At 34.2% G+C, this 24,107-nt stretch overlaps 1 long non-coding RNA gene across 1 annotated transcript; it reads left to right on the top strand.

Moving 5' to 3' along the window:
* Positions 1-21,829: 21,829 nt before the first annotated feature.
* Positions 21,830-23,596, top strand: LOC124916802. Its single transcript, XR_007096913.1, has 3 exons — positions 21,830-22,074; positions 23,214-23,280; positions 23,374-23,596. It is a non-coding gene; the product is annotated as an uncharacterized LOC124916802 (long non-coding RNA).
* Positions 23,597-24,107: the final 511 nt, after the last annotated feature.

The following is a 24,107-nucleotide window of genomic DNA, read 5'->3' as shown; positions in this document are numbered from 1 at the left end:
CATTTTCCACAACGAGTTCCTTTCTTTTGAGTTCTTCATGGACTTCTATTATTTTTGCCCATTTAAGGACCCTCTTCTCCATTTTTACTAATTTCTTCCATTCTTTTTTATCTCGTCGCTGGAGATGATTTCATCGAATTGGGAGATTAACTTGTGATTCATCCAGGTATTGAACACTTCGGTCTTCTCAGCAGCTTTTATTTTAACTTGTTCCATAACGAGATTATAGATAAGGTTGGCCTCCGAAATCTCTTCAGCAACACCTTTTCCTTTTCCAGGAACCTCGGCTGGTTTGGGAGTAGGAACTAGTTCTTTGAAAGTGATGCCTAGAGCCCCCCTGGGTGCTCTTAATATTTCAAAAGGAAACAGAACCTTTTGAAATGCCCCTTCTGAAAGCTCAGTTACTATTCTTGTTGCCTTGTTAACGGGTGGTTCTTTAAGAGTTTCAACAACAAGCGTCGCAATATTCGACTAAATGGGAGCTAGTTCGGAAGAGACAACAACAACAACAACAACAGGCGTGAGAGCATTTACCTGCTCTATTTCAGTAGTTATATTGATATTACTAGTAGCATCAACAGCTACTGATTCATTAAGGAAGGCATGCGAGTTTTCCCTGTCAATACATTCAATATTTTGACCAATTGACTCAACAGTTGGTCTTTCAGCTTGTTCCATCACAAGAACATCAATATTTGGCACTACGGCCGGAGGAGTGGAGGAGGTTACCTTTGTTGACTTTTGGCGACCTTAGACGCCTTCGTCTGATGAGCATCAAGAGCAAACGATCTAGTCTGATTCTTTATTGGGTTGGCTGAAGGTGAAGGCGAAAGAGACGAAATAGGGATGGCGGCGATGGGAGGATTTTCTTGTCTTGACCTTTCAGGAATGGAATCAACTACTTTAGAGTCCCTCTTCGAAGCTCTCTTCTGGCTGTTAGAGTTAGTAATAGACTCCATGACAGATGATTTAGCTCTTTTAGCACTCGTCGTGCAGTGGGAGGTAACTTGGTGCTTGGACCGAGTGATCGATTGACCACTCGTCTGTTGACTGGAGTTTCCAGGATTCAACTCCTTGGAGATTTTCAACCTTACTTTGGTGCCCTTCACAAAAATATTAGTGAATAATCGGCAAGGGTTAACAGCCTCATCCTCTCCCATGGGAACGCCTAGATGCTCCATGAACTAGTAGAGTTAGACTGAAAAGCTCGCACTCTGCTTGTTCTTTGAATAAAACAACTGCAAAGATTTGATAACAGGGTAGACGCCCAGTTAATCGGCATACCTTTGGATATGGCCGCCATGTAGTCAAATTTATCTTGGGTATACAGGTCGAACGATCCTGCCCTACCCTGAATTGCCTTAGCCATTATGTCATTTAGAAGACGGGAATGGGGCTTCATGACCTTCTTCTTCCCATTTATGTTGATCGAAATGTCGGAGTTTGAAAAGAAGATCTGCATCTATGAAATAATATGGGCAGGGATCGCAACGTCAACAGTATGACTCTCAGACGGTAGTTCAAAGAACACAGCGAACATCGATTCAGAGAAGGAGATAGTTTTGTCGTTCACCGTCACCTTTATCGAGTCTTCAACCACCTCCCCTTTCTTGAAGAACTCACGCACCTCTTTTTCATATAGAATATATGGACCGCTGAAATATTTCTTGAGGCCAGAATACTTGAGAGATCTGAACATATCCACGATGTCTTGTTGTTCGATAGAATAGACTGAATCAAGGTCTACCTAGAAAGTATTGTGAGCAAAGGAAACAGTCTTCTTGCCAGCCATCTTTGAGTGTAAGAAATAGATTAGAACGGAGAAAATCAAGGTTTCTTAGAGAAAAAGCAAAGAGATATTTATGGTTTTAAGAAAATAGGAAGCGTAAGAATCACAAACACATGCATGATGTCTTTAAATAGAATTTGAATAGTCACATGTTCAACCGTCACATTTTGAAAAGGACCATCAATTAATTTTAGACGCCTTTTCCCAAAAGCAATCATCATTAACTTAGTTTTTACCAATTTAATAATTAATTTTAGGATATATTAATTATTTTCTTTAACATTGAAATACACGTGTCTTCAAGTTATTCAAATTTAGAAAATGATTGTTTTACTATTTGAGTAGGAAAAATTAGATGACAACGCATACTTAGTTGACATTTGTCCTCAATCGCTTGGAAGATGAAATGTCTAACGGCACACGTAGTTAGACGTCAAACTTACTGTCCACATTCTTTGTGTCTAAGTTGGATAGATGACTGTTTAGACGCAGGCATCTAACTACGCTTGTCTTACAGACGTCTAAACGTCTATTTAGACGTAGGCGTCTAATTATGCTTGAACAACACGTGTCAAACGTGTGTCTGGTTAGACGTACACGTATAACTACGCTTTTCTTTTAGACGTCTAACAGGTGTTAGTTTTAAACAAATACGTTTATCCAACCCAGAAACACATACTGCTTAAGTAAATACACGTCTCGTTTTTTTTTAGACGACCTCATCTATTAGACCGATTGAAGTTTTCTTCTACGTACATATGTATGAACATATTAAACATTAAATTTTCCCCTCAATTTATGCCTGTTTAAGAACAAATAAATGATTTGAGGTCCTCAAGACCCAAAAATAATTTTAGGGAAGAAAAACTTTGTCTATGGGAGTGGCTTTGTGAAAACGTGTGCCACTTGTTGATCTGCTAGAGCAAAATCTCACAAGAGTGTGCTCCAAGTTTTCTCTATGCAGCTGTCCTGTATCACATACACAAAAATATATTTACAACTTTTGGTACCCACATTCACTTGGGTCCTCGGTCAATCAGCCCCTTAGAAATCCATATTTGAGTTATTCTGATAGATTTCCCATTTTGTGTTGTGATTAGTGCGTATGATATAGGCTTAGTAGACGTCTTTCTACAAGCAGTTGATCCATTAACCTTAGAGGATGATTTTTGTTTAAAACTCCTTGACTTCTTGTCAGGTTTTGGTTTGCCATACTTGTTGTATGCTTCCTTTCTAGGTTTCAGTCAGCTTACAGTTTGATTAACATATGTAATCTCATCATTTAAGGTTAGTTCCTCACAACTTGGATCAGTTCCATTATCGGTTAAACTCTCTTTAACAAAGTTTATTGGCTTAAACTTGGATGTTGCTGAGTTTGACTTTTCACTAGACTTATCTGAGTTAGCTTTATCAAATCCTAAATCAGATTTGTATCCGGCACACCTTAACAGACTAATATGTTGTCTGACATCTTCTCTAGACCTTGTTCAAGAACTGACCACATAAGTTAGACATTGATTTTCAGAAAACATTGTTTAAATCTTGTTAGGATCGGGATCGTCGATAGGGGACTGGGGTCCGGCTAAAGGAAATCTCTTTATGCACACACAACGGTTAGCGCTAATTCGGTTAGGAATTAATGTCGGTCTTAACACCACACAGACTATCACAAACTCTTGAACCGAGTTCAAGGGAGGAAATATTTGTTTCAGCCTGAAGCAACACGCACGGATCGGATAGAAATGAAAATGGAGAAGGATCGGTTAGAATGAGGGGAAACCGGATCGGTTAGTTTGGTGACTGAAAATGAATAAAGAAGACAAGACACAGATTTTATGGATATTCAGAGATGAAACTCCTATGTCACCCCTTCTTCTCAAACAACGAGATGGATATTCACTAAGGAATATTCAACAACACAAAACATCCCACAATCGAGTCTTATTTACTGCTTGATGTTCACGTTAAAATACTCACACAGTATTGTAATACACTTTTACAAATATATAAATACTCAAAACTTAACAGTTTGTCTTTATCACTCAATAGCTTTGTAAATTTCTCAACGTATGTTCTTAGGAGTGAAAGGATCGCGCAAGAGTCAGAATCTAGAGCTAGAGAGTGGAACAAAGAGGCTTTTCTTCCGTTCTTTAGTTTCCTTTTATAGTAGAAATATGACAACGGTCATATTTCTCTCTCTAAGACGGTTGGTCAAAAAGATCAGCAATTCATTGGAAGCTTCCCAAATTATGATGTCGTTCCGGCTCAAATTAGGTAGCTTTCACATTTTGTGTTCTTACATTTGGCAGCTGTACATTTGGCGGCTGCCTTCTATTTTGAGGTTGCGTCTGGATTTATACCAAATTCGGTAATTGTTCATCTGACAGCTGTTTGTAGTATAATCAGTAGACTTGTTTCACAAGACAAGTGACGCAGTCTGAACCTTTGAAGAGCTTCCTCTGCTCATTCCAAGGAATATATGTTTGCATCAACACGTCAACTGCCAATGTATCCATATCTTTGATCTTGTTTTGATTTAACACTGTCCGGTAAAAGTATATGTTGCCTTAGGATTTGATCTGACCAGACACATATCGGTTGATAACTTGACGGGTCTAAAGTTTAGCCGAGCAGGACTTCTTCCGAGAAGAGGTTTCGGTTTGTGCTGTTTTAGGAGGATATATTTGACCGGTCAGGTTGAAAGTCTGTACCTGCACATAGAGTTGAATTTAATTAAGTTCTTTTAGATAGTTAATTACTTATTAATTAACTTATCTAGTTTTTCTAACAAATCTTTTCCTTGACTTTCTCATTTTTAGATAAGAGCTCGACCATGTTGTTTTCAAAAACTTTTGGTTCGGAAGTTTAAGATAAAATAGGTTATCGATTTCAGATTTTGACCATATTTCATTTTGAGAGTCTGATAGTTTTTGTACTCCATGAACATGTCATTGAGTGCAGCAATTAAGTCATCTCGTGTAAACTCTTCTGAAGAGAAATCAAATACCTCAAAGTCTTCTTCTTCTCTTTCCATGAAGCAAGCAACATCTTCATCATCACTATCGCTGGATGATGAGTCATCTGAGTCGTTGTAGATCCACTTAATTTGTTGTCAGCTGCCATGAGAGCCTTCAACTCTTTCTCGTTGTTCTTTTCATCACACTTTGGCTTCCTGCATTCTGACTTGAAGTGTCCTACTTTATCACAGTTAAAACACTTTAAGTTAGCCTTATAGTTATTCTTATCATCATTGTTATTATTTGAAGAGCTTGAGTTAGAGTTGCTCTTCTTCATGAATTTTCCGAATTTCTTCACGAAGAGAGTCATTGTGCCGCTGCTGAGCTGCTGGGCAGCCGTCTTTACTTTAGTAGCAACAGGTGGCTCCTCAGTAGTCACCAGTTCCTTGATTGAAATGACAGATGTGGAAAGCTCATCTCATTCCTAGAGTTTATTTCAAACTCATAGACCTTTAGATTGGCTAGCAAGTCAAGAGCTCCATCTTGTTGAGATCTTTGGACTCCCTCATCGCCATTGTCTTGATGTCCCACCCCCTGGGCAAAGCACATAATACTTTGATTGTAACCTCCCTATCTTGTTGAATCTTCCATCGAACACAGTCATCGTCTCTCCAGGACACATCTTGATGTTGTCAAACTGCTGTGTGGCAACCATGAGCTTGTTCTCTTTAGTTTTTTCGTTGTCTTCACAGAGTTGAGTCAACCTCTCCCAAATTTATTTTGCAGAATTGCATGAGATGATGTAGTTGAAATGCTGTCGTCTAGAGTCTTGTACATAATATCCATGGCCAGGTTGTCGAGGTTGTTCTTCCTCTTGTCTTCACTGATCCACTTAGATCTTTCTTTCTCAATCTTTATCGTGCCTTCGGTGATGATAAGCCACGTGTCATCATCTATGGCAGATAGATGAGCATGGACTCTCTTCTTCCATGCAACATAGTTTTCTTTTGGAACATGGGAACCTTGGTTGTAGCGGCCATCGACATGATTCAAATTCTTTTGGTTCTTGAGAATAGAAAACGAGGCTCTGATACCACTTGTTGAGATCAGTGCTAGCAATAGAGACTAGGGTCTAACTATTGTTAACAGCTTACGATAAACTCTTCGATAATAATCTGTTAGGATTTTTAATTATGGCCGAGCCTTTCAAGTTCTTTAATTCAAGAAACAAGTTCTTGATGATGGAATTCAACACTCTAGCGCAGCGGATATAGAATTAGAGGAGAATTCGAGGTTAGGGAGAGAAGAGCCGAGGGGGAGGAGAGAAATACCACTAGATCACACCTAGCGGTCCAAGAAGGGGGAGGAGGGCCGAGAGATAACTTAAACACCAAGTTCCAAAATATTCAATTCATAGCCCCAAAAAGTGGGGTGGGCATCACCATTTAAAGAGGCTGATTTACCCAAGAGTATTCGGTTACAACAAACTTCCAACATAACAGAATTCAGTTTCAAAAGAAATAAGAGAGAAAGTAAACAAAACAGAATTATTCCATAAAAAACATAAACAGGCCCATATGCACACTTGGGCCGAGAGATGGATGCATAAAATATTTTAGGACCGAGGTTTTTGATGAGCAGCCCGTAACATTATCCCCCCCTTCGAAGTTCGTCGCCTTCGACGAAAAAAAAACATGGACTGGTCAGCCTCTAATATGCATCTTCAACTTCAAAACTATTGCTTCGGTCGGGCTTCGGCACATTCAGCAAAAGGTGCAGCATAAGACCGTATTTTCACAAAAAACATTCGGCAGAATCGCTTCAGTAGTGGAACTGGCCGGGTCCTTGCGGTCCTTTGCGCTGCTGGGTCGCTTGCCACTCCGCCCCTGTCTAGAATTTCTGTGCACCCAAGGTCGAGTTTTTCAGTGTTTAGAGCTGGCCTTGGTTGCTGCAATGTCCCCAGCGCCTGGTGCAAAAATAATTTCTTACAACTTCGATTAAACTCCATACTTGGCTCAAAAATCCATGCCAAGTCTTTTTCCCGAACCAGCATAACAGCAGCATCAAATGAGCCATAGCTTCTAATTAGATCATTAGGAATATCTTCCAAAGTCATTGCAGCTAGTGAAACAGTTTGGCCTTCGGGCTTACTCTTTACTTGCATTTTGGCAGCAACATTATATTCATCTAAGGTCTTTTCCAGCTGGTTTCCATGCATCAAACTGGCCTGCGACCGAGGAATCCCTTTAAGGACCGTGGTTCTATCTTGCTTATCATAAGATAGGGTCAGCTTTTCAAAGTCCCAAGAAGACGGGCCTAGAGTAATCAGCCATTCAATTCCCAATACAATATCATATCCGTCCATGGAAATTACCTTCATTTCTGTTTGGTATTCATTGCCTTCCATCGACCACTTCAAGTCCTTGCAAACACTAGAACATAAAACATTAGATCCATCAACCACTCTAACCGATTGTACCTGGGTTGCTATGCTTTTGTGGTCTATTTTCTCCAAAATCCTGCTATTGATAAAATTATGGGTGCTGCCTGTGTCGATCAAGATCACCACCGGCAGGTTCCCAATTTTGCCAAGAATCTGGAGCGTTTGGAAGGCTTTAGACCCGGTCAGTGCATGTAAGGATATGGCTGGTTCATCCCTTGAGCCGAGCAATGAAGGAAAATCATCCAAAACAGGTTCTTGGTCAGGTTCTTGATCTTCTTGATTGGCCGAAACCATGAATAACTTGGATTTACACCTATGGTTTGGTTGCCATTTTTCATTGCAAGAATAGCATAGACCCTTCTTTCGCTTTTCATCCATTGAGGCTGAGTCTAATTGCTTAACATGGCCCTGGTTTGCATTGGAAGAGGACCCATACGATGAATTCTTGAAGTCAGTATTGGTGCTCGGCCCGACTGTGTTGGTATTGGATGGCGTGGGCAGCAATGATGCTTCAGCGCTGTACAAGTTACCACTGCTCATTAAGGACCGATATGTTGCTTCTTGGACTTTAGCCATGGCCATTGCTTCGTTTAAAGAATCTGGAAATCGCAGCCTAATGCAGTTTGCAATTTCTTCCCTTAGACCGGACAAATAACAATCAATGACGTAGTCCCTTGGCATATGTAATAACTTTTGAGAGATCGACATGTACCGGAGATTATATTCTTGAACCGATCCAACCTGTTTTAAATTCATTAGCTGTCTCATTGGTGTATCATGTATAGATGGCCCGAATTGAGTCATAAGGTCTCTCTTGAACACGGCCCAAGATAGGGCCTCCATATGATTTCGGTTTTGAAGATATGACCCGTACCACATTCTTGCTTCTCCAGAAAAATGAATGGGGGCGATTTCTAATTTCGTGGCATCCTTAGTTTTGTCCACTCTGAAAAATTGCTCGGCAGAAATTAGCCAGCCCTCGACATCCGACCCATCAAACCGAGGAAAATCGACCTTGGTTAGCCGAGTAGGAGGAGCATAGTGTTGATCGCGGTTCTGGCCAGGGTGCGGGGGCCTAAATGATGAAGGACCGTGGCAAGAATTATCTTCATAGGGTCTGTGGCGGGGTTCTTGCACGTTTCCAGATGCCCCGCTCTCAAGGGCCGCCATTCTTTCTTCGGCCACATCAAATCTACGGTCTATGGCAGCTTGCATTGCTGCTGTTTGCTGGGACAAGTTTTCAATCAGGGTCTTGAGCGCATCCATTTCCGATTGCTGGCGAGTTTCTACCATGTTGAGAATCGGCCAGCTCTGATACCAAGATGTTAGGATTTTTAATTATGGCCGAGCCTTTCAAGTTCTTTAATTCAAGAAACAAGTTCTTGATGATGGAATTCAACACTCTAGCGCAGCGGATATAGAATTAGAGGAGAATTCGAGGTTAGGGAGAGAAGAGCCGAGGGGGAGGAGAGAAATACCACTAGATCACACCTAGCGGTCCAAGAAGGGGGAGGAGGGCCGAGAGATAACTTAAACACCAAGTTCCAAAATATTCAATTCATAGCCCCAAAAAGTGGGGTGGGCATCACCATTTAAAGAGGCTGATTTACCCAAGAGTATTCGGTTACAACAAACTTCCAACATAACAGAATTCAGTTTCAAAAGAAATAAGAGAGAAAGTAAACAAAACAGAATTATTCCATAAAAAACATAAACAGGCCCATATGCACACTTGGGCCGAGAGATGGATGCATAAAATATTTTAGGACCGAGGTTTTTGATGAGCAGCCCGTAACATTAATCCTATGAGGTATTAGTATCTATTTCTATTCTTCACAAATCCTCCAAACTCTTGAAACGGATTCAAGTGCGGAAGTGTTCGTCGGATTTGAAGCTTTGAACAACCAAATATAAAAGGAAGAAAATAAAGAATACATGGAGTTTTATGGATGTTCGGAGATAAAAATCCTACGTCACCCCTTCTTCCACAACTAGAAAGATATCCACTAAATACTTTGAATCGAATACAACTCACTGAGCTAGCTAACTCTCTGTTGAACAAAACAACCTATGCTCAACTCACAATGTTCTCACAACTAGACAGTAATTGAATTTCTCTCTAGAACTTGAAGGACGTAAGAAGTCAGTAAGAGAAAGAGCAAGATTGTAAGTAAGGTGGTAAGTTAGGTAATTCGTGAGTGAACAAGTAAGTCGTATCTTATCCTTGAGCATTTATTTGTAGTAGAAGGACATCAATGGTCGAATCTTCTTTGTGGACACGTGTCATGTGTCCGTTGGATGACCGCCTATAGTACTAGAGTACAACAGACTCTAAGCAATTGGATCGTGGCTGTACCGAACGAGTAGTGTGTCGAATATCCTCTGATATTGTCTTGTACTGGACATACAGTTGGAAGGATATTCTCGTACATGGTGTTCATTCATTTTATATAATAACCTGGCATTTCAGACTATACAGAAGTGAGTGGAGTAGGAATAGCAGATAGCTAGTTGATCGTGGTTAGACATATGATTTCTTCAGAGGACTGTTAAAACAAGGCAATAGACGTTCTCCTTTAAACCACGTCTAAAGGGGAGTTAGACATCCTCGTCTAACTACGCATCCCTTTAGACCGCGTCTAAAGGAGTTAGACGTACCTGTCTAACTACGTTTCCCTTTAGACCGCGTCTAAAGGAATTAGACGTACCCGTCTAACTACGTTTCTCTTTAGATCGCGTCTAAAGGAGTTAGACATACTCGTCTAATTACGCTTCCCTTTAGACTGCGTCTAAAGGAGTTAGACTTCCACGTCTAACTACGTATGATGTCTAAGATAGCCTACTTTAGACCACGTCTAAAATAGCATAGTCTTATATATGCACCTGCACAAAAGAAATAGACAACTTAGCTTTATTCTATTTAAACATCATCAAAATTACATTGTTAAGATAATGTTCAGATCATAGCTTTTGTTTATTTTTATTTCAAGTTAATTATTTCTCACTTAATTAACTCTTTTCTTTAATTTGTTTTAATTTTTCCCAACATAATACAAGTCCATGTAATTTTTCTCATCCTCTATTGAAGGCGATTGATCTTTCAATAATTAAAAGTGACTAGCTAAGGGGGTGGTAACTGGTTTTGCATCGTACAAGTTGAATCTGCTAAGAACTTTCTTCACATATTCTTCTTGTGAAAGTTTGAGAACTTTTTTATCCCTGGAAACTCTTATCCCAAGGATTTGTTTCGCAGCACCCAAATCCTTCATTACAATCTTTTTAGACAACTCTTTCTTTAGCTTGTTAATCTCATTCAATCTTACTCCAGCAATCAACATATCATCAACGCAGAGGAGCAGAATAATGTATGATTGATTCAATCTCTTGATATAGATACAATGATCAGCCTCATACCTCAAAAAAAAATTACTTTTTATGAATCTATCTAAGTTCTTATATCATTGCATTGGAGTCTGTTTCCAACCATATAGACTCATATGAAGCTTACACAGAAGCTCATCTTTTCCTTTGATTTCAAAGTCTTGTGGTTGTCGCATATAAATTTCTTCATCCAAATCACCATGAAGAAAAAAAGTTTTGACATCCATTTGTTGAATATTAATGTCTTCTTTCACAACCAAATTCAAAATAGTTATGATTGTCATCAATTTGACCACTAGAGAGAAAATCTCAATGTAGTCAATACATTTTTTCTGTTGAAATCCTTTCACAACCAACATTTTCTTGTAACTCATTATTTTATCATGTTCTTCTTTAATCCTGAAGATTTATTTGTTATGAAGTGCTTTCTTTCCCTTTGGTAGCTCAATGAGCTCCCAAGTTCGATTCGACGTCAAAGAGTCCATCTCATCTTTAATTGCAGACTCCCAATTAACTTATTCATCACATTTTATTGTTTCCTTATAGAATTCAGGTTTGCCTCTATCTAACAACAAGATATAGTTTAGAGATGTGGACCACCTCTCAACTGGTTTTCGATTTATTGACGATCTTCTCAACTATATAATCGGTGTTTGCTAATTTGCCTTTGGGGCTACATTCTCAGCGATTTCATCTTAACAACACATTGGTCTTCTTCGACAGTCGGTATATATTCAGCTGAAAAATCTCTCAAATCTACATTACAAGTCTCTTCTAATTTTGAATCACCATCTAATATTTTCCCAACACAATCTTTTTAGAGAACTTATTCATTGAATATAACGTTTATGCTACGAATGATCTTCCGATTTTGATTATCTCAGAAATGATAACCAAATTCGATATCACCATAACCAATAAAAAAAATATTTATTAGACTTTAGATCAATCTTTCTCCTATCACATTAATTAATATGCACATATGATAAACAACCAAACACTTTCAAATAATAAAGGTTTGCCTTTTTATTGCTCCAAACTTATTTTAGAATTTTGAATTCAAAAGGAACAGAGGGTCCTATGTTTATCTAGTAAGTATTAGTGTTGATAGCTTCCACACAAAAGGTTTTAGACAGCCCAACATGCAATCTCATGCTTCTAGTACGCTCATTCAATGTTCGATTCATTTGTTCAACTACTCCATTCTCTTGAGGTGTTCGGGGAATTATCTTCACCATACTGATCCCATTCAAATCACGATACTCTTTGAAATATGAATTGATGTATTCACCTTCGTTGTCAGATCTTAAGCACTTAACTTTCTAATTTGTTTCATTTTCAATTATAGCCTTCCACTTCTTGAAAATAACAAATACTTCAAACTTGTGCTTCATAAAGTAAACTCATACTTTTCTTGTCAAAACATCTATAAACGTCATATAGTAGTATGATCCTCCAATAGAAGAAACATATGCAGGTCCCCACACAATAGTGTGTATCAACTCTAGCCTTTTTTTAGCTCTTTCCCAATCTTTAAGAAATTCACATGTTTCTATTTTCCAAGAAAGTAGTTTTCACATAATTATTTCTCAACATACTTCAGTTCTGGAATATGACCATTCTGTAAAAAAAATTATTCATTTATTGCTCATATGTCTTAACCTACAATGCCATAGTTCACTTTTCTTTGAGTCATCAACAACAGCAGAAATTGTGTCTCTAAATGTTGATGTCATGCATAAAGTTCTAGTTTTTTGACCTCGAGCAAAAACTATTGCTCCTTTAGTCACCTTTCACGCACCGTTTCTACAACTAAAATTGTGACCTTCTTCATTAAATTGTGTAATATAAATCATATTGCGCATTAAATCTGGAATGTGTCTCACATTATTAATCTTACAAACATAACCGTTTGCCATCTTCAATTTGATGTCCCACATGCCAACAATATTCAGTGCTCACCATCTACGAGATAAACTTTCCCACAGTTTCTAGCCACATAATTTTCCATTAATTCTTTGTGGGCATTGGTGTAGAAAGATTCTCCCGAGTCCAAAACCTATGAATCTATTGAGCTATTAATAGAAAGAAATAACACATCAGCAATAGTTTCTATAACTGTGTTGGCTGCATCATTTTTATCATCAACGTTTTTCTTCAGTGTTTTGCAGTTTCTCTTTAAGTGACCCTACTCACTAGAATTTCAACAGTTAAATGTTCTCTCAGACTTTGACTGACTCCTCCTACTCCTCGACATAGATATGTTTTTATCTTAGTTTAAATTTCTATCATTACCTCTACCCCTGTTTTCAATATTTAGAGTACAATCTTTGAACATTTTCAATTTTACGAACCTCTTTAGCAAAAATACGATCTCTAACTTCAATAAATTTCAATTTAGAATTTCTAATAGAGTTTTCTAATCGTTTCCCTCATAGGTTCCCAACTATTTGGTAAATATGCTAACAAAATCAGGGCACTAACTTCATCCCCAAAATCAATCTCAACAGATAATAGTTAATTCACTATTGTATTAAACTCGTTCAAATGAGTAGTAATAGAAGTACCATCAACCATTCTTAAATTGAAGAGTGTTTTTATTAAATGTACATTGTTGTTAGCAGATGGTTTCTCATACATATCAGATAGATCTTTCATCAGACTCATGGTAGTCTTCTCCTTTGCTACGTTGTGAGCAACAATTTTGGCTAGCATCAATCGAACAACTCCCAAAACCTGTCTATCAAGAAGTTTCCATTCAACTTCATCCATCTTCTCTAGTTTCTCACTCAAAAGAACATGAAACTTCTTTCTATAGAGATAATCATCAATCTACATCCTCTAGAATGCATAATATGTTCAATCAAATCTTCCAATCCCGTGTCATATACTATTCTCGCTTGCCACCATTTCCAATGCTCTGATCTAACCTAGCAGCTCTGATACTAGTTGTTATGATTTCGATCTCCCAAATCTTACATGCTTGAAACAATCTGTAAAATTGCAAGAAAGAAGAACACAAGAAGACACATATTTGTAATGGTTCACACAAATTAGTTACGTCCACTTCAGCCGCCACAAGATTTCACAATGAAGAAAAATAAGGAATATAGAGTTTTTACCTCACACTTTATCTCTCTAGAATTCCGTCTTATCAATGAAAATCATTAATAATAACATATTTATATGGTAAACATTTAGGTAATAAAACCTAAATAATTTTGGTCAGGCCCAAGCCCAAACCCAAATACAAATCTAACCAACTCTAATTAACTATTGTATAATTTATTATAAGTGTAGACTCCATAACTCAACATTTAGTAGAAGTCTCACATTTACAGTCAAGACCAAAACTCTACTCCATAACTCAACATTTAGTAGAAGTCTCACATTTACAGTCAAGATCAAAACTCTTCAAGAAGCTTGGAGTATGAGAAAGTCATATGTGGATCACTTTAAAATATTTGGGTGCATAGAATATGCTCACATACCTGATCAAAGAAAGAAAATTTTGGATGATAAAGTTGAAAAATGTGTTTTCATGGGGTTAGTAAAAACTTCTAAAGCTTTCAAGTTATATATAATCCATTAAAAATATTTTTATTAATAAACATGTGGTGTTCAAATTTCGGGAATGGGATAAAATACACAAATCTCAACATGATACTACTTTTTGTGATGAAGATGAATAAACTCCATAACAAACTGTAGTTGAGCATACTATAGTTGAACAATTATCAGAAGAGTCTAAAACTATTGGATTCCTTTATTGAAGAACCAACTCCAAGAAGGACTAGGAGATCTGCAACTGTTTCAAAACAATTAATAGAAGGAGTGACTCTCATCAAAATTAGAAGGAGACCATCTTGTATGGATGATTATGAGGTAACATATATTAAAAATAGTGTTAGTCCTTTTGTCCTATTTTCATATTGTGATTCTACAATATTTGAAACTCTATCAAAGAGACAAAGTGATAGAAAACTATGGATGAAAAGATTAATGCAATACAAAGAAATCATACATGGGAGTTGTGTAATCTTCCTGCTCACCAAAAGGCCATGGGAGTAAAATGGGTGTTCATGACCAAGTTAAAGAAAATTAGTTAATGAGACAAATTTAAAGCGAGATTGGTTGCTAAAGGCTATAACAAACAATGTGATATTGATATAGAAATACCTGACACAATCAAATTAGTAATCAAATTAGTGTTAACATTATCTCCTCAATGTTCTGGTCAATATATCAACTAGATGTCATGTCAGCCTTTCTTTATGACTACTTAAATGAGCTTGTGTTCATGAGCATCCACATGGATACTTGAAAACTTTGACATGAAAAAAAAAGTGTACAAGATGAAGCAAACACTATATGGCATAAAACAAGTCCCTCAAGCATGGTACATCAAGATTGAAGTATACATTACTATGACATGTTATGTAAAGTGCCCTTATGAACACACTATGTTTCTTAAAACATGACAGAAATATAAAATTATCATTATTATTTACTTGATGACTTGATATTCATTGGAAGTTGTGAAGTGATGTTTAAGGAATTCAAACAGTCAATGATGAATGAGTTTGAAATGTCTGATTTGGGAATTATTTTTATTATTATCTTCTTTTGTTTAACTTATACACGAGATCCAAATTCGGTATTTAACTAATCTTGAAATTAATTGACAAAAATATTTTCCAAAATTAATATTTTTATTTTTATTCCCTGTAATCGAGAATTCTAACTTTATTGTAGATGAACGGAAAATATTAAGAAACAGTTTAGAGAGTGGTAGAAGTAAATGATCAAATAGAGAAGAACCCAAATGAGGTCTTTACTAGTAGTCTAATAAGCCTTTTATGTCATAATTGAGTTAAATTTATCATACAACACTAAATTAACATAAATTAAAGATAAAATTTCTAAAACAAACTTAAGGGTGTGTTTGATGAGGGGAAATTGGAATTGGAATTGGCATTGGATTCTAATTCCGATTCCATGAGAATTGACATTGAATTACAATTCAATTCCTATGTTTGGAAAAATGATAGAATTGTAATTCAATTCCAATTCCAATTCCTATGTTTGGGAAAATGATAGAATTGTAATTCAATTCCAATTCCAATTCCTATGTTTGGGAAAATGATAGAAATATAATTCAATTCTAATTCCAATGTTTGTAAAATAAAATATCGGTTGAAAATGTTAACTTTTAAAATATGTTTTCACGTTTTGGCACGTTTAATACGTTTTTGACATTTTATGACATTTTTTACACGTTTTTCACGTTTTTTACATTTTCACACGTTTTCATGTTTTTCACACGTTTTAACACGTTTTTCACGTTTTTCAAACGTTTTTCACGTTTTTCACATGTTTTTCACGTTTTCACACGTTTTTCACGTTTTCACGTTTTTCACACGTTTTTTACACGTTTTCACACGTTTTCACGTTTTTTACACATTTTAACACGTTTTCACACATTTTAACATGTTTTAACACATTTTTCAAATTATACACGTTTTTCACACATTTTAACACATTTTCACGTTTTAACACGTTTTCACGTTTTTCACACGTTTTAACAAGTTTTTCACGTTTTTCACACATCTTTCATGTCTTTTTACACATTTGTCACACGTTTTAACACATTTTTCACGTTTTTCACACGTTTTAACACGTTTTTTACACGTTTTAACACGTTTTTCACATTTTCACACGTTTTCACGTTTTTTCACACGTTTTTCACATTTTTGGCACATTTAACATGTTTTTGACATTTTTAATATGTTTAACATATTTTTCACACGTTTTGATAGGTTTAAAACGTGTTAAACCTATCAAAAATGTAAAAATGTGTATTAGTATCAAAAATGTGTTAAATGTGTCAAATAAGTGAAAAACTTGTTCAACGTGGAAAAACGTGAAAAACATGTTAAATGTGTTAAAAATGTGTCAAATGTGTCAAAAACGTAAAAAACATGTGAAACGGGTCAACAACATGTTAAACGTGTTAAAAACGTTTTAAACGTGTTAAAAACATGAAAACGTGTCAAAAACGTGTTAAACATTCCAAACATGTGAAAAACTTGTTAAACATGTCAAAATGTGAAAAACGTGTTAAACGTGTCAAAAATGTGGTAAACGTGTCAAAAACGTAAAAAAAAGTGTTAAATGTGTTAAAAACGTGTAAACATGTTAAACATGTCAAAAACGTAAAAAAATGCGTAAAATGTGTCAAAAACGTGAAAACGTGTTAAACGTGTCAAAAACGTATTAAAAATGTGAAAAACTTGTTAAACGTGCTAAAACGTGTTAAACGTGTCAAAAATGTGGTAAACGTGTCAAAAACGTAAAAAAAATGTGTTAAATGTGTCAAAAACGTGAAAATGTGTTAAACGTGTCAAAAACGTGTTAAATATGTGAAAAACTTGTTAAACGTGCCAAAACGTGAAAAACGTGTCAAAAATGTGGTAAACGTGTCAAAAATGTGTTAAATGTGTCAAAAACGTGTTAGATATGTGAAAAACTTGTTAAACGTGCCAAAACATGCAAAATGTGCCAAAATATAAAAAACGTGTTAAATGTGTCAAAAACGTGTTAAACGTGTTAAAAACGTAAAAATCATGTTAAACGTGTCAAAGACGTGAAAAACGTGTTAAATGTGTCAAAAACGTGTTAAACATGCCAAGGACGTGAAAAACGTGTTAAATGTGTCAAAACGTGTTAAACGTGTCAAAAACGTGTTAAACGTGACAAAAACGTGTTAAACATGTCAAAACGTGTTAAACGTGTTAAAAACGTGAAATAATGTTAAACGTGTCAAAAACGTGTTAGACGTGTCAAGGACGTGAAAAACGTGTTAATGTGTCAAAAACGTGTTAAACGTGCTAAAAACGTGTTAAACGTGCCAAAACGTGTTAAACGTGCCAAAATATGAAAATATGTTAAACGTGTAAAAAACGTGTCAAAACGTGTAAAACGTGTTTAATGTGTGAAAAACGTGTTAAACATGTCAAAAACATGAAAAACGTGTTAATTTGGAATTACAATTCCGACCTAAAAAGATAGGAATTGAGAACTATCAAATTACACTATATTGAATTCCATTGGAATTCTAATTCCAATTCTTAATATTAAAGTATAACAAACATAAGAATTGGAATTGGACCCTCCAATTCCAATTCCAATTCCAATTCCAATGTCAATTCCAAGATTATCAAACACACCCTAATAGTTAATTATCTGCCTATTATAAAATTAGATAGTTAATTAACTTCTTTTAATCTCTAACAACTCCAACAACAGTTTATTTTATTTCTTCACTCCCCATTCAAAAATTGAAGTCTTGAAACAATAGTTTGATTCTTAAATCTTGAAACTACTTTAACTCTAAAACTTTTGTAAAGATATCTGCATTTTGTAAACTAGATTCAATATATGTTAAGTAAGTAAAACCATATTTGTATTTATTCTTTACCAAGTGACAATCAATGACAATGTGTTTCGTTCTCTCTGAAAATATCGAATTTTGTGTAATATGCATAGCTGCCTTATCGTCACAATAAGTCACAATAAATAACAATAGAACATTAACTTTAAAATAATCAAGTAGTTAATTTAACCACTATAGTTCATAAACTGTAATAGCCTACTTTTATATTCAATTTCAGCTGAAAATATAGAAATAGTTTGTTGTGTTTTGTGTCTTGGTTTTTCATACAATTAAAACATTTCAAACATATATATAGAATATCTTATAAGTGATTTACATGATGTGATGCTCAATCACTATCTGAAAAAGATGTAACAACCAGATCATTGTTAAATGCATAGAAAACACTTACGGAAGAGATACATAACCACTTTAGTCGTAGCATCAAATTAAGCTAAATAACTTGTTAATATATTGACTAAGTTGTTAAACAACGGATTTGTGCAAACTGTGTGATCTGTATGTTTGTCGTGCTTATGTGTGTTCGTCGTGCTGCGTATTCGTCATACTGTTGTGTGGATCGTCGTCCACTTTTCATAGGTTATTGCGGTAAAATCGTTGTGCGAGCACAACGGGAAAATCGTCTAGGGTTATAAGCTGTGAAATCAAGAAACATCGGCTATAGTTTGAACAAGGTCGGAAAAAGGGTCGCAAATTCTGTGCGCTCCATGCGATCTGTGCGCTCCGTGCGATATCTGTGCTCTATGCGACATGTGCGATATGTGCGATATGTGCGCTACGTGAGACTTATGTATTGGCCTATCCAGAATTGTATGAACCGGTTTAAAATAACCTAGTAACTCTTATCGTATTTTTTTTAATAAATTATGGGATTATATTGAATAAATTTACTAATATTATTTTGTTGTATTTACTATCACAATCATCTTTTCAAATAGTTAAAATGAAAATCTAAAATATTTTTTTAAGCTAAATCAATAAAAACTCAATAGTTACACTTAGCTAATAATAATATTGATAATTCAAATTGTTTTGGACTTACCAATAGTCACATTAATAAAATAGTGTACAACACCTACAGATATAGTTTGTATTATATTTTTTATTTTAACTTGGTAAAAAAAAATTATTAAACTTTTTCAATGCAAAATGTGTACAGAATTATAAAAAATTAGGATTATACTATAAGTTTGTTTAGATTACACATTGTTAGCTAAATGATTTTTTAAGAAGACCAGTAAGCTAATGATTGATGTTCACGTCATTAAATAAAATGTTAATAACGAGTTAAAATTTAAATTATATACAAAATCAATTATTTAACAATTCTAGATTTGTAATTTATTGAGAAAGGTATTGGCAGGAAGAATATAAAATAATAGTAGTTGTATACCTTTATATTTCGAAATGATTTTATATAAATTATATTAATTTTTCATATAGCTAGCCCTTACCAAATAATGATAGGACTAATTAAAATATACTTTTATTTTCTTCAATACACCTTTAAAGAAAATGAAAACACAAATAACTCAATTAGTCCTATCAATTAAAGAATTAATCTAACATAAATTTATAATATTAACTCAAATTTATAAAGTAACTCAATTTTTTGATTGAAAACACAAATAACTCAATTTTATACAAGTACCTTTATTTATTTTTGAAACATTCATAGCTTTTGTTTTGTTATTATTCAAATGTTTCAATAGTTTATATTTTTTTCTGAATAATTTGAGACTTCTTTCAAAATATTTTATAAATTTGAGTTAATATTATAAATTTATGTTAGATTAACTCTTTAATTGAGAGTGAGTGCAATCAAATTAAATAATTTATAATGGTTTAATGCCACACTAACAAAGCATATTACAATATGCATCTAGGGATGTAGGAGATTTTCTTTTATTATCATCTCCGCCCAGTTCTATTTATGGTTCTTTATACTATACTTTAAATAAAAATAGAAATTATATAAACATATTTTTTAATATAATATATATTATATAACATATTAAAAAATTATATTATTATAAATAAATAAACTTAAAACTCATATAAAATATAATAAATAAATATATTGATAATTTTATATATTTAATTGTGTTTATAGTGTTTATGGCAGAATCGGGGTGAGATCGGAGCAAAAAAACACAAATTCCGATCAAACCGAGAAAACCCGCTGTAAACAAGACAATTCAGTTCGATCACCGCGGGACAGTTTCAAATTGTCATATTTATTTATATAATAAAGTTTAAAATATTTGTTTGTGTTTCTCATTTTTATCTCTTGTTTATGAATTTTTTTTATTTAATATAATTTAAAATAATTGTGTTGAATTGAATTTTGACATGATTTTAATTTATTTTTTTGCCCAACATCAAATAAAATATAATTAACAAAATAATTTATCTCCTTAAAAGTAAAAAAAAATCGATGCTGAGGATTTGATGAAATACTTGAAATAAATTTAAAGACAGTTTTTCATCTAATTTTGAATCCGCCTCCATCAAGAGAGTTCGACTTTAGGGTTTCAACTTCAACAGCTATTTTCAATGGATGAACATGACAACTTCTACAACTTCTTTAATTGAGAGTGAGTGCAATCAAATTAAATAATTTATAATAGTTTAATGCCACAATAACAAAGGATATTATAATATGCATATAGGGATGTCAACAAGGTTATTATTAATTTATCATTCCCGTCTCGTTTTATTTCGAAGATTTTTTTTATTATCATTTTCGCCCTGTTTTATTTAAGGTAGTTTATACTATATTCTCTAAATAAAAATAGAAATTATATAAACATATTTTTTAATATAATATATATTATATAATATATTAAAAATTATATTATTATAAATGAATAAACTTAAAACTCATATAAAATATAATAAATAAACATATTGATAATTTTATATATTTAATTATGTTTATATTGTTTATGGCAGGGTGAGATCAGGGCAAAAAACACAAATACCATCCCGATTAAACCGAAAAAACCCGCCATAAACAAGACAATTCAGTTCGGTCACCGCAGAACAGTTTCAAATTGTCATCTTTATTTATATAAACCTTAAAATATTTGTTTGTTATTTTGTTTGTATTTCTCATTTTTATCTCTTGTTTATGATTTTTTTTCTTTTATATTTAATATAATTTAAAATAATTATGTTGAATTGAATTTTGACCAGATTTTAATTTATTTTTTTGCCCAACATAAAATAAAATATAATTAACAAAATAATTTATCTCCTTTAAAAAAATAAAAAAAAATTGATGCTAAAGATTTGATGAAATACTTGAAATAAATTAAAAGACAGTTTTTCATCTAATTTTGAATCCGCCTCCATCAAGAGAGTTCGACTTTAGGGTTTCAAGTTCTACAGCTATTCTCAATGGATGAACACGTTTCTCTATGGATCATCGACTTTCTTCTTCGACAACCGCTCCACGATTGGGTTATCGACAAGCTTTTAAGCGTTCTCCCTCTCTCTATTCACGATTTGAGCTTAAAGAAGGCGATGCTTGTTCGAAAAATCGTCTCCGAGATATCCAAAGGTATGGCTTCAGAGGAAATGCTTCTTCTTATGGAACACATTGAGGAGTTGGATTACCAGGCGGGTGTTACAGCTTCTGAAGTCATGAAGGCGGCGTATTGTGATGTGGCGGTGGATTGCACAGTTAGGCTGCTCGAGGAGAGTCAGGTCAGGGAAGCGAAATACTACAATACGGTGGAGAGAATCTGGAGGGGAAGGGTTCTGAAGATGGAAATGGCTGGTAATGTCGGGCTGGTTTCTGACGAGCTACTAAGTTGGAGAGATGATATTGAGGCTTCTCTATGGAATACTAGTGTCGATGAAGATCTGTTGAAGAGGTGGAGAGGCTGTGAAACTCTGAAATCTGTTAGAGTTTATGTTGAAGAAGCGTGGGCGGCTATGGGACCTTCATTTCTTGAACATGTGGTGCAGAATGAGCAAATTAATCAAGTGTTGAAATTCGATCAAGATCTTAATTCTGTTGAAGTTCAAAGTAGTAGTGCAGGTAAAACAATTCTCTTATCATTTGTTTTAATCTTGAATTGAAATGATTCTCTTGGAAATTTTCATGGTTTGATGGAGAAATGCCATTTTCCTTGAACTGGTATTAGATGCTTCAAGTGTTCCTTACAAAGTTTATTCCTGTTTAATTGGTTTGCATTCTTATTCATTCTTATCACTTATCAAATCTTTTAGCATTATACATATATATTTACAGCATTAGAACACCTAGTTTGTTTTATTTTCACCATGGACTACTTTTTAAATTTGTTTCCCAAAGGATATAGAAACATAAAATTCTAAATATGTTCTGACTAAGTGTGTAGTTTAACAAAACTTAAAAGTTAAGAATACTGAATTTTAAGTGTCAAATGTGTTAATAAATGTGGAAGAAACCATATGAAAGTACCAAAATAAAAATATTTGGTAAATGATACAAGGGGAAAGGGTTTAGGGTTAACTTCTTGTGGTGGAAGTGAACGGTTAGGATAAGTGGCGGGAATAAAGAGGCGGTTATTAATAGAGTAGGATAAATATAATGTTAGTTGTCAAGTGTAGTAATGAAATGAATTAGTTGAATACTCTTGTTTATAGTATTTTATTAATAACCACCTCTTTATACCCGCCACTTATCATAACCGTTCACTTTCATTTAGGACATTAACCCTAAAATCTTTTCCCTTGTATGAATATGTAAGTTGATTTGATAAAATGTGGATTTAGTGTGGGAGAATTATTTATAAAAGCTATTTTAGCCTTATAATGACTTAATTTGATTGAATTTTATGGTTAAAATTGTATTTTGGACGTTCTTACTAATATTACTGAGTTAGTTTTACTAAATTAAACCATAGTTTTTTTGCTTAATTATTTTAGCATGAGTTGCATATTATTTATCAAATGAACTTTAATTCAAATAAGCACTAAATTATTTAGATTAAGTGATAAGTTGCCTGTCTAGTTTTCAAAGTCTACCTGGATGGAGAAATTTGTAAAATAAAAGTGTTTCCAAATGTTGCCATAATATGATGGAACTTTTGGGATGTGACACTATTTTTGTATATGCATATTAGAGCACATATCTTAGTAGGAATATGTATCATTGATGTTTTATATGAATTTGATTCTTCTTCTTGTTTTAAGGTACGGTAAAGGTAATTGGAAGTTCATCTTGAATGTGTATGGAGATATTTTGGTTGAGAGAATTGAGGTGAGATTGTTGTTATGCCGTTTTGGTCGAAAAACTTTAATTTTAATATCTTATGTTGCAAGTTAGATAAACAAGTTTTCTTTATTGTTTTAGGTTGATTTGAAGGATAAATGGAGAAACATGACAACACGTGGCTTATGTTTTATTTTGGGAAAACACGTGGCTTATGTTTTATTTTGGGAAAACACGTGGCTTATGTTTTATTTTGGGAAAACACGTGGCTTATGTTTTATTTTGGGAAAACATGTGGCTTATGTTACCAGAAACACTTAAGTAAACTCTGTGTGGTAGGAAGTCGTTTTATGGAAGTCGTTTTGTGAAACAAAGTTAATCTGTTTTTTTTAATATAGGTATATATTTATGAAAAACAAGGCATGTTTATTTAGGTGTTTGCTCAAATTTTTTGTGATAGAATAACTGTCAGGGTTAAGAAAAATCAATCTAATACTAAAATCGTCAAATTGATCACAATTGGGAATCCACATATCACAGGGAAGTTTGATTTCCATAGAGTTGTTGAAATGTGTTCAAGTTAAAATGAATAAATATACATAATTTGGTTATAACTTATATTTTATACTTAAGATATTTATAACTGTCAGGTTAAGAAAAACCAGTCAATCGTTTTCACTGAAATCGGTAAGTAGTGACACTCAAATCGATCACACAACTGGGAATCGACAAATCACAAATTGGTTTTTGGAATTCAGCAACTTCCTTTCCCTTTTGAGCTCTATAGAGTTTTGGGTGCAAGTTTTCTTTTGTGATCGTATTCAAGTTAAAATTAATAACTATAGATAATTTAGTTAACTTATATTTTATACTTA

This window comes from Impatiens glandulifera, chromosome 9, assembly GCF_907164915.1.
Source record: "Impatiens glandulifera chromosome 9, dImpGla2.1, whole genome shotgun sequence".
NCBI lineage: Eukaryota > Viridiplantae > Streptophyta > Magnoliopsida > Ericales > Balsaminaceae > Impatiens > Impatiens glandulifera.
This window is presented reverse-complemented; position numbering and strand designations above follow the sequence as displayed.